The sequence below is a fragment of the Panthera tigris genome, chromosome B3 (assembly GCF_018350195.1).
Source record: "Panthera tigris isolate Pti1 chromosome B3, P.tigris_Pti1_mat1.1, whole genome shotgun sequence".
Lineage (NCBI taxonomy): Eukaryota > Metazoa > Chordata > Mammalia > Carnivora > Felidae > Panthera > Panthera tigris.
In genome coordinates, this window is record NC_056665.1 from 17,122,246 (window position 1) to 17,132,580 (window position 10,335).

At 47.5% G+C, this 10,335-nt stretch overlaps 1 long non-coding RNA gene across 1 annotated transcript; it reads left to right on the forward strand.

Moving 5' to 3' along the window:
- The first annotated feature begins 7,957 nt into the window (after nucleotides 1–7,957).
- On the forward strand, nucleotides 7,958–9,836 carry LOC122239195. Its single transcript, XR_006218149.1, has 3 exons — nucleotides 7,958–8,040; nucleotides 8,511–8,563; nucleotides 9,660–9,836. It is a non-coding gene; the product is annotated as an uncharacterized LOC122239195 (long non-coding RNA).
- The last annotated feature ends 499 nt before the right edge of the window (nucleotides 9,837–10,335 follow it).

Sequence of the window (10,335 nt, forward strand, 5' to 3'; positions counted from 1 at the left end):
CACTCTGAACTTAGGGAAGCAGTGTGGCCCTGGGGGAGCTCGGCCAGCGCCCAGGGGCCCTGAATTGGAGCTTCTCATGACCACACCCAGAGAGAGAAAAAGAATCGTTTTTTGTACTTCCTATCAGACAGCTTTCTAAAAAACATATTTTTAGAGGTGCCTGGGTGGCTCAGTCCATTAAGCGTCCCCAATGTCAGTTCAGGTCACGATCTCAGGGTTCATGAGTTCGAGCCCCTCATCGGGCTCTGTGCTGACAGCGCAGAGCCTGGAGCCTGCTTTGAATTTGTGTCTCCCTTTTCTCTCTGCCCCTCCCCCACTTACGTTCTGCCTCTAAGAAAAAATTTAAAAATATATACTTTAGCTAATATATATAATATACATATGTATTCTGAGGGGTCAAGATGTTGCATTACATGGCTTCTTCAATAGGCAGAAAAACCCAAAATGTTAGCTTTAGTTAGTCTGACACAATTAAGGACAATTAAGGAGGAGGAACGTCTTCATAGCCAGGTAGAATGCTACCACGGGGCAGTGGCTAACATTGGGTGGGCATGTGGTTTGTCAAGCACCGTATTAAGTGCTGTGGCAGGCAGCACGTGGGGAGGGGGCAGCCTGAGAAGCCAGCACAGACTTTGCTGGGGGTGTGAGCCTCTGCCCCCCAGGGCTGTGGGGGCCGGGGACAGTGCCAAGGCTCAGGAAGGCTCCATCTAGGAAGGAGGTGCTGTGTGATCCTCCCCAGTTCACAGAAAGGGGAGAGGGGTCACAGGTGAACTCATCTGAGGACCCACAGCTTCTAGGTGACAGATGCTTTCAACCAACACTTTTACTATAAGCTTCATCTGTGGTTTTGGTTTTCTTTTCTTTTTCCTTTTTTTCTTTAACATAATTTGCATAATCACTTTCAAGAGCAACCAAATTTCACTTAGTCATAATGGCCTCACACAATGAGGGACTCCAGCGGAGGGGAAAGGACGATTACTAAAAAGGAGAAAAGGTCTAAACCAACAGTTTGTAGGGTCGTCCACCCACCTGATATGCCTGGGACTGCACTGGTTTCAGCCCACTTTAGTCCCCCGTCCCAGTCCCAGAAACCCCTCAGTCCTGGGCAAACAGGGACAGTTGACCACCAAACTCATGGCTCACCTTAGACCCATACCCAGCAACAAACTGATCCAGACCCAAGAGTCCAGAAAGTCCCTGATTATGCTCCGACTTATCTGTTGCCCAAAGCCTCAGTCCTCAGCTGGTTATTTCTGCCTTCAAGCGGTATTGGTATCCTATCGTCTTGCTGCCCTACCCCCACCCTAGCCATTCATTCCCTTTGGTGGGGGGGAGGGGGCTCCCAGCCACACAAGGTTGGGTGCCCTGATAGGAGCCTGAGACTACCAGCAGCCAGGCAGAAGGGGTGCCCCATGTTCTGAGCGCCCAGTGCCCTGCGTGGAGCCACGGCCATCTGACCCTCAGAGGCACAGATACAAACACTCCCCACTTGGGTTTCATGGATTCCCAGCCCAGCTGCGTGATGGCGACCCGTACGACTATTTTTCTGCTTTCCCATTTGCTGCTGCTTTTAGCCCAACCATGGAATGTGCACTTGCCTGATCCGGTCATAAACAGTTCTCTCTCTCTCTCAGGGAAAAAGACTGGCATCTGCTGGTGCCAATAATTACAGATGGAAGCTAACCTCTCGCTATTCCGTATTAAAAAACAGGATGCTTCTGCTTCGGTCCTATCCCTCCCTTCAAATAACCCTCGAGTGACATACACACAGGTGCCCGCATGTGGCTTAGGCTCAGACCTTGTCCTCTGCCCACCGGGGAGGAATCCCAGGGAGGCACGGGCTGCCTGAATCTGGGGCCCAGTAGGCCCATGTGGCACCCACTGCGGTGCATTTTCCTTAGCAAGGACGTGGGAGCTGGGGATCCAGAAAGGACATGAGGCTGGGACAGTGGTCCATCTACAGTAACCACCCCAGAGGAGCTCACAGCCCCCACACCTGGACTGAAGAGCTTTCAGCTACTCAGAAAACCCTGAAGCCCTCCCCCAGCACCCCCCCACACCTGAAAGGGCGGGCCTACGCCCGCGGACTCCATCTTGTTCTGTGTCCTTCACCTTGACCACACCTCCTCCCCTTGAGTAACCTCCCGCTCACCTGCCTAACAGGACTCCGACCCTTCCCCAGCCAATCAGCTGAGGGCACAACCATTGCCTCACCAACTGCCCCTAGGCCCCAATGAAACCTTTGTCCTTTTGAAACTCGATCTCTCTCCCCGGCATCTCACCGCTGCCTCGGTGCAGGCAGGGGATTGAGCTCAAGCTAGCTCGAATAAAGGCTCTTTGCTTTTGCATCGGACTCGGCTCCCTGGTGGGCTTTGGGGATCACGAATTCTGGGCATAACAAGACCCACCAACTGGAGGTGCTGAACCCCAAAAGATCAACTTGGAAGCAATCGTAGTCACTCCTGTTTTTCACCAGCACATCCAAAATCAACCCCAGCCACCTCTGGTCCTTGTCACAGGCTGGTCCCAGAAGGGCTTGATTTCTTCACAGAGCTCCTTCCTTTTAGACATATTTGGCATATTTTAAGGTTTTTTAAAATTGTATTAGATGAAGGAAAAAGAGGAAACCAGTATTCCTGTGCACACAGAAAATTGGAAAATTACCTATCTTAATATTTTCAGACTATCATCAAACTCCTGTTAACCTTCTGAGGGAAAAGAAAATTCTTTTGCAAACCCTTTATCTCCCTTGTTCTCATTTGTGTTATTTTGGGTACAGAGATTGAGCGGTTCAAAATATTCTTGAATTGCTAAGGAAACTGTATCCTCCCCCCCCCCATAAAAGCAACACTTGTCACAAATGAAATATGAATATTGAAGCCCAGCCACCAAGTCTCCGACTCACACAGACCCCTGCCTCTGGCCTGTCAGCTTGTGGTTTGTTGGCAAACTCTAGATTGTTTGATGAAGTACCTGATAATCAGCCACGATTTGGGAATGCCCACTGGGCTTCCACAGTGTGGCCTTCCTTTATTAAAAATGCTCTGAGCTGCCAGGGTACTCTTTTCATCTAATTGGATTTGTGTGTAAATCTCGCCAAGCCTATTGGCACATAGGCCAATGGGGATGGGGGCGGGGGAAAGACACGGGCTCTGAAGAACTGCCTCAGGTTCAAGAACTTCTGACCCGCACCAACAGAACAATGGGACACCCAGAAAACCTGCATCCCTCCAAAGCGCCTCCCTGGATTGCAAAAGATTGTGCAAATTTCACCCCGAGGGCCTGCCAAGTTTAAAGTGCAAGGTTTGACCCTGCAAAACAAAACCTTCAGACCTGTACTTGCTGAGTTGTTTTTCCTAATTAAAAACAGATAAGAGATGGTCTGAATATGTCGATCTGAATACGGTTCTAAGGCAGAGAATCAGAAGGTGATTTTTTGTGTGTCCCTCGCTGTATTTTTATTACGTCAACAATCATCCCAGGAGGTACCTGGTTTGTCAGTGATTTTTTTCTGAATCTCAATATTTTTGAAAACTTTTTTTTTTTCCTGGCTGCTCTCCGTGGCAGCTACGGTCTTTTTTATTCCATAGGATTGAGTCAGCGTCAAGAGGACAGCATTTGCTTCCTGGTGTCCAGATCCTGTCCAAAATTCCTCCACTCCCTGAGAAAGACTTACCCCTTGTGAGCCACGCCTAGTGGTTCTAGATCCAGAGTTTAGGGAACTTCAAAGGCACAGCCCTCTCCAGAACCTCTCCTACTCTAAAAGCCGGAGGTCCCGGCAGCCACTGGCCTCCCTTACAAGGGCAGGGATGGGTGGGTGCCAGTGGCCCACGAGCCCTGAGCAAGGGCCACTCTGAAGGAGAAATGAAGTAAGAGACCCCACAGGTGTGGTCACTCCTTCTACCCCATCTTTTAGGACAAATGGAATGGCTTCTTCCTTCCACTGGGAACACTTACACAGTGTACTATTTCATAATTCAACTGCAGTGAAGATTTCTTTCTTTTTTAAAATCTTTTGCATGTTTATTTATTTATTATGAGACAGAGCACGCGTGCGCACGCGCTTGGAGGAGGGGCAGAGATAGAGGGAGAGCGCGAATCCCAAACGGGCTCCGCACTGTCAGTGCAAAGCCTGATGGGGGACTTGATTCCACAAACCGTGAGATCATGACCTGAGCCAAAATCAAGAGTCAGATGCTTAGCTGACTGAGCCACCCAGGTGCCCCTGCAGTGAAGATTTCTAACAAAAGGCAATTAGGTAGAATTTTGTTTTGTTCCTAGCTTAGGAAAGGTTACCTGCCGGCCTTGGGAGAAGCCATGTCTTGGGACTCCATTGCCCTCTCTGCGTTCTGGCTGCTCGTTTTTGCTGCGCCCACATCTTGAAGTGGCCCCTCTAAAACTCAGACCATGGCGGGAATGGAAGCCAGGAGAAGTCAGAGACCTGAGTTGGGCTTTGTCTTCACTTTTTGCATCTCAGCCCCACCACTGACCGGCTGGGAGACCTAGAACAAGTTTCTTAGCTTTAATGCCTTAGTTTACTCATCTGTAAAATGGGACCAATTATAGTAATCTAGTAGGATTGTTTCGAGGAATAAAAGGGTGAATAGAATGGAGCATTTGCAATAATGCCTGGATGGAGCATTTGCAATAATGCCTGGAACATAGAAAGCAGAGTGTTCACCTTTACTGCTGTTAGAGTTATGTACCTCCTGGGATGGTCTGTTGTATAGATTAAACAATGCCACATATGGAAAGTACCAGGCAGTTTCCAGAACCTGGGAGGGGCTCCACAGATGCTGAATCCTTTTCCAGTCTCCCCATGTGGCCCTGATTCTCTCTGATCACCTGATGCCCCCACCCCACCCCACCCTCGGGGTACTGAACCCATCAGCCAGGGGTACCCTATCTCCACCCTTCAGAGACGAGATTTCACCTTTTCTTTAGCCCCTCTATTCCTCTCTCCAGAAAAGGAGAGGTCTGTATCAGTCAGGGTTCTACAGAGCAACAGAATACATAGTTATCTTTTCTAAATATGTATACATCTCTAGGAAGAGACTTATTACAAAGTATTGGCTCATGTGATCATGGAGGTTAAGAAGTCCCACCACCTGCTGCCTGGGAGCTGGAGGCCCAAGAAAGCCAGGGAGTCAATTCTATTTTAAGTCTGAAGGTCTGGGAACCAGGAACACAAATGATGTAAGTCCCATCTGAGGGCAGGAAACCATACCCCAAGTCAGCAGTCAGCCAGAAAGAGAAAATTCAACCTTGTCCAAACTTTCTATTCTCTTCTGGCCTTCAATGGATTAGAAGATTGTGGGGTTTTATTTTTGTTTTTAAGGCAGCTCTTGGGACTTAACTGCTGTCTGAATGAGCCATGAATTGTGAAGATGAACTTAACTAGGGCAGAAAGGTCTCTGCTGACGTTGACATTGATACAGACCATTTACTTTACTGGGCCCACCAATTTAAATGCTCATATCTTCCCAAAACACCCACCAGCTCTCTCTCCTCTTTTAAGTATTCTGATCCTAGGTGTTCAAAGTCTCACTACTCACCATGTGGTCCAAGGGCCAACGGCATCAGCACCACCTGGGAGCTTCTTGGGAATACGGAGTCTCCAGCCTCACCCCAAACCCACACAATAAAATTCTATATTTTAGTAAGACAAATGTGCATATCGGCATCTGAGAAATGCTGAACCGAAATACATGTTTTTAAATTTATTTTTAATTTTGAAATATTTATAGATTCATGAGAAATCACAAAGAAATGTATCGAGTGGTCCCCTTCAGCTGCCACCGAGCCTCCTCCAATGTTAACATCTTCAATATCAAAGCCAGGATTTTGCCATTGGTCTGATTCAGGGTGTGTGTGTGTGTGTGTGTGTACAGCTCTATGCATCTTTATCACAGATGCAGCTCTGTGTAACGACCACCAACATCAAGATACATAATTGTACTGATATCACGAGGCTCTCTGGAACCACCCCTTTACAGCCACACCTACACGCTTCCCCTTCTCTAACTCTTGACCACTATCTGTTCTTCATGTCTGTAGTTGTGTTGGTTTACAAATACAGTAAAAGCTCGGATTGCAAGTAACTTGTTCTGCGAGTGTTCCACAAAAAGAGCCAACATTTCTAATAAATTTTAATTTGATAAACAAATGATTCTCGCAATATGGGTAGTACCTGAAGGCGACCGTCACAGGATCACAGCTGAGCCAATGGTTCTTGAAATTCGCTTTGATATGCAAGTGCTTTTTTTAATGCATATTTCTGGAATGAATTATGCTCCCGAAACAAGGTTTTACTGTATTGTGTAAATGGAATTATGTGGAATGTATCCTTTTGAGATTGACTTTGTTTTCACTCAGCAGAATGCCTCTGAGATTCATCCGAGTTGTTGTTCGTATCAGTGGTTCCTTCTTTTTTTTTTTAATTTTAACAGCTCTGTTGAGATAAAATTCACATGCTATGCAATTCATTCATTAAAACGTACAGTTCAATGGCATTTAGTATATTCACAGAGTTATGCGTTCATCACCACAGTCAAGTTTAGAACATTTTCGTTACCCTGAAAAGAAACCCCACTCCCCTTAACTATCAATTCCTAATCCCCCAGCCCAGCCCCCACACACTCCAGCTTTACTACCCATTAATCCACTTTCTGTCTCTCTAGATTGCCAATTCTGGACCTTTCCTGTAAATGGAGCCGTAAATATGTGGTCCTTTGTGGCTAGCTTCTTTCACTTAGCACAATATTTTCAAGGCTCATCCGTATTGTACCTTGTGTTAGTACTCCCTTTCTTTTCGTTGACAAATAATGTTCCATTGTATGGACTATACCACCTTTTGATTACCCATTCATCAGTTGATGGGCATTGATGTTGTTTCCAATTTTTTTCTGTTCAGTGCTGAGTAGTTTTCTATGATTTGGAATTCTTGCTTTCCCGTTCACCTACTGAAGGACACTTGGGTAGTTTCCAGCTTTGGGTTTGGGTTATTCCAAATAAAGCTGCTGTAAACAAGGGTGTAGGAGTTTCTATGCAAAAACAAGTCTTCATTTCTCTGGGGTAAATAACCAGGAGTCTGTGTGGTGTGCAGTCCACTTTTGCTTTTAAAAGAAACTGGCCAACTATGTCCCAGAGTGGTGGTGCCATTTTGCATTCCCACCGGCAATGTGTACGAGAGCCAGTTTCTCCTCATCCTTGTCAGCTTTTGGTGTTATCAGTATTTCTATTGTAGCCATTCTTTTAGAAGTGTGATGATATCTCATTACGGTCTTCATTGAGTTTTCCTGGCAAGCAATGTTGGACATCCCCTACTGTGTTTATTCACTGTCTGTACGTAGATCTTCATCAGTGAACTGTCCCTTTGTGTGTTTTGCCAACTTTCTAACTCGTTGGTTTTTTGTTTTGTTTTGTTTTTTAATGTTTACTTATTTTTGAGAGAGACAAAGACAGAGCACAAGCAGGGAAGAAGTAGAAAGAGAAAGAGACACAGAATTTGAAGCAGGCTCCAGGCTCCGAGCTGTCAGCACAGAGCCCAATGTGGGGCTTGAACTCACGAACTGTGGTCATGATGTGAGCCAAAGTCAGATGCTCAACCAACTGAGCCACCCAGGCGCCCTTGGTTTTTTGTTTGTTTTTTTTTTTTTTTAATGTTGTGTGACTTGCGACTCTAAATAATCCTGTTGATCATTCCATTTCCTGTGTGAATGTCCGAAGTGAGAATCTATTTGCCCACAAGTGAGAAGTTGTGTGATTTGCAACTATGCTCTCCCTGTCGGTGCCTGGTCTTTCCATTCATTCATAAGGGGTTTTTGTAGAGCGAAAGTTCTCATTGTGATGCGGTCTGGTTTGCTAACATTTGCTTTCATAGATCATAGTATGCTCTTGGTGTCAAGAAGTCCTTGCCTGGTGGGTAGATCCCAAGATTTCCTCCCTTTCTCTACCACTAAAAGTTTTATAGTTTTACTTTTTCCATCAAAGCCGATGACCCATTTGGAGTTAATTTTTGTACAAGTTTGAGAGACTGAGGTTGAGGGTTTATGTTTTTGCCTCTGAGTGTCCTGTTCCATCCCCATTTGTTGAAAAGGCCATCCCTCTCCCATGGAATTGATTCCACACCTCTCCTGGCAAAGGACTGGGCATATTCACTGGGTGTACTTCTGGGCTCTTTACAAAGGATGCATTTTAGCCGGACATCTGTGCACTTTCTCAAGCATTGCTGGCTTGGGGGAGAGGGTTGGCTGCACATTCCTTTCTGGCTCCCCCATAATGCCTCCCACAGAGAACTCTGAAATGCTCCTAGATCGGTGAAGCTGCAGGTCTCCACAAGTAAGGATGTGTATGGAGTCCCCTGGGGGCCACTATGGCCCTGAGAGCAGCAGGAAGCTCCCATGGGGGTGCAGGGAGCAGCCCAGGTGTAGAGACATTCCTCCCCACCCCACCCCCACCCCCCACCTGTTAGGCCTGGCCTGAGCTAACCAGAGTCTCTTTGGTTTCAGGTTTTGGGCCCTTCCGGCAGCACCTGGTGAATTCCAGCTGGGAAGCAGTGAGGGTAAAAGCCCACCAGACCCTGAAGCTCAGACCCAGCAGCTCAGGGCCCCACCAATTCCTTCCGTGGCTCTGAGAGACCCAGTGTGCAAGGCCCTTCAGTAGCCAGATCCACATCAGACGGCAGAAAACAAATCCTCAGGACCTCTGGAGAAGGACTAGCCTTTGGTCCTTGGGTTGTGACTTGCCTGCCCTCAGGTGGCCCTTCTGGCTTCGCGGTAAAGCAAAGAGACCACAGGGACACTCCTGAGAAGGACAGGGATTGCCCAAAGGCAGGCTCTCCTGCCCCAAGTGCTGGGTTCCCATGACCCCCACCCCTTCTGGCTGTAGGGCCCCAGGAAAGTTACTTCCCCCAGCCTCAGTTTCCTCGTGCATGAAATGGGTGGATAATGGTGCTGATGTTACAGGGTTGTTCTGAGGAGTAAAAGAAACAAGCAAAAAAGCGAGTGAGTATGTAAGTCTGTAAAAATAGCTTTTCATAGTGCCGGGCGTTAAAGTAAGTGCTTGGCGATGATGATTATTATAAATGACACTCCCTTATTTTTAAGGGAGTAGCCGACCAGAGGATGTCCTGGGACAGGATGAGGAGGGGTCAGGCAGGGTCTCATCCCCAGAGCAGACCACCTGTCCCCCTTGAAGCAAAGTCCTCCTACCAGTCCCCACGTGGATGTTAGCCGCTCAGAGCACAGCCGGCTGTTTATTCGGCTGTTTATTCACACCTGACTGTCAATTTCATGCCTCTGTTGGATCAAGTCAAAGGTGGGGTCTTGAGTCCACTCTCAGGGCTTCCCAGGCAAGCTGAAAATGCAACAAAGGCACTCGAATCCTGCGTTCGGTAGCATTGCTTTAGTGCTAACCTGTCTGCATAGATGTTCTCAGGGAAACTTGTGACTCTTGACTTTGAATTTGCGTGTTCTTTTCTTCAGCCGGAAAAAAAGCTCAGAGAACCCCAGACTCACTGCCACACCTGCTAAGTACATTGTACCAGAAAGGCCAGGTCAGGGTTTTTATGAGCTCCCAGGTGTCGATAGCCTTTTCCTCCAAAAGCGGGATTTTCTGCTGAATGCTGGATGACCCTGAGCCCCTGTTTCTTTTTGCAGTCACGAAAAGAGAAAAGAGCCAGGCCACCTGGGTTTGCCTCCCAGCTCCAGGAGCTGCAACCTGGGGGATCCCAAACAAGCCATGCTGCTTCTCCGTGCCTCAGTTTCCTCATCTGCGAAGTAGGATGGTTATCATGCTATGGGAGTTAATACATGTAAAACCCTTGGAACAGGGCAGGGCGCACTGCTTGTGCTCACAAATATGATCCTCGTCACCAGGAAGCTCTTCTATCCGTCAGTCTTCTCAGTTGTGGGCAAATAGGTTCTGACTTTGGAGATTTACACAGGAGATGGAATAATCAAGAGGATTATTTGGGAGCCCCAAGATTGACCCATAAAGCCAGAGGAGCAGGGCAGAATCAGAAGCAGGTTAGGGGCTTCCAGGAAGTGGAAACAAGTGGCAAATTAGGTGCTCAGAGGGGCCCTTCCCCTGTAGATAAACGAGGAAGGACAGAATTTCCATGTGTTGCTGGGCATGCCATAGGAAAGGATAGCTCATGAACGTCACATGTATATGTCACGTGTACATGTATACATCACACATACCAAGGGCTGCAGCCTGAAGGAGTGACAGGTTAGCCTCCACACAAAAAGTGGGTGGGGGAAAATCGCCACTATCAGCAGTCAGATGCAAGGTCGGGGGAGGTGGAGATGAAACCAGACTCATCCTGGCAGC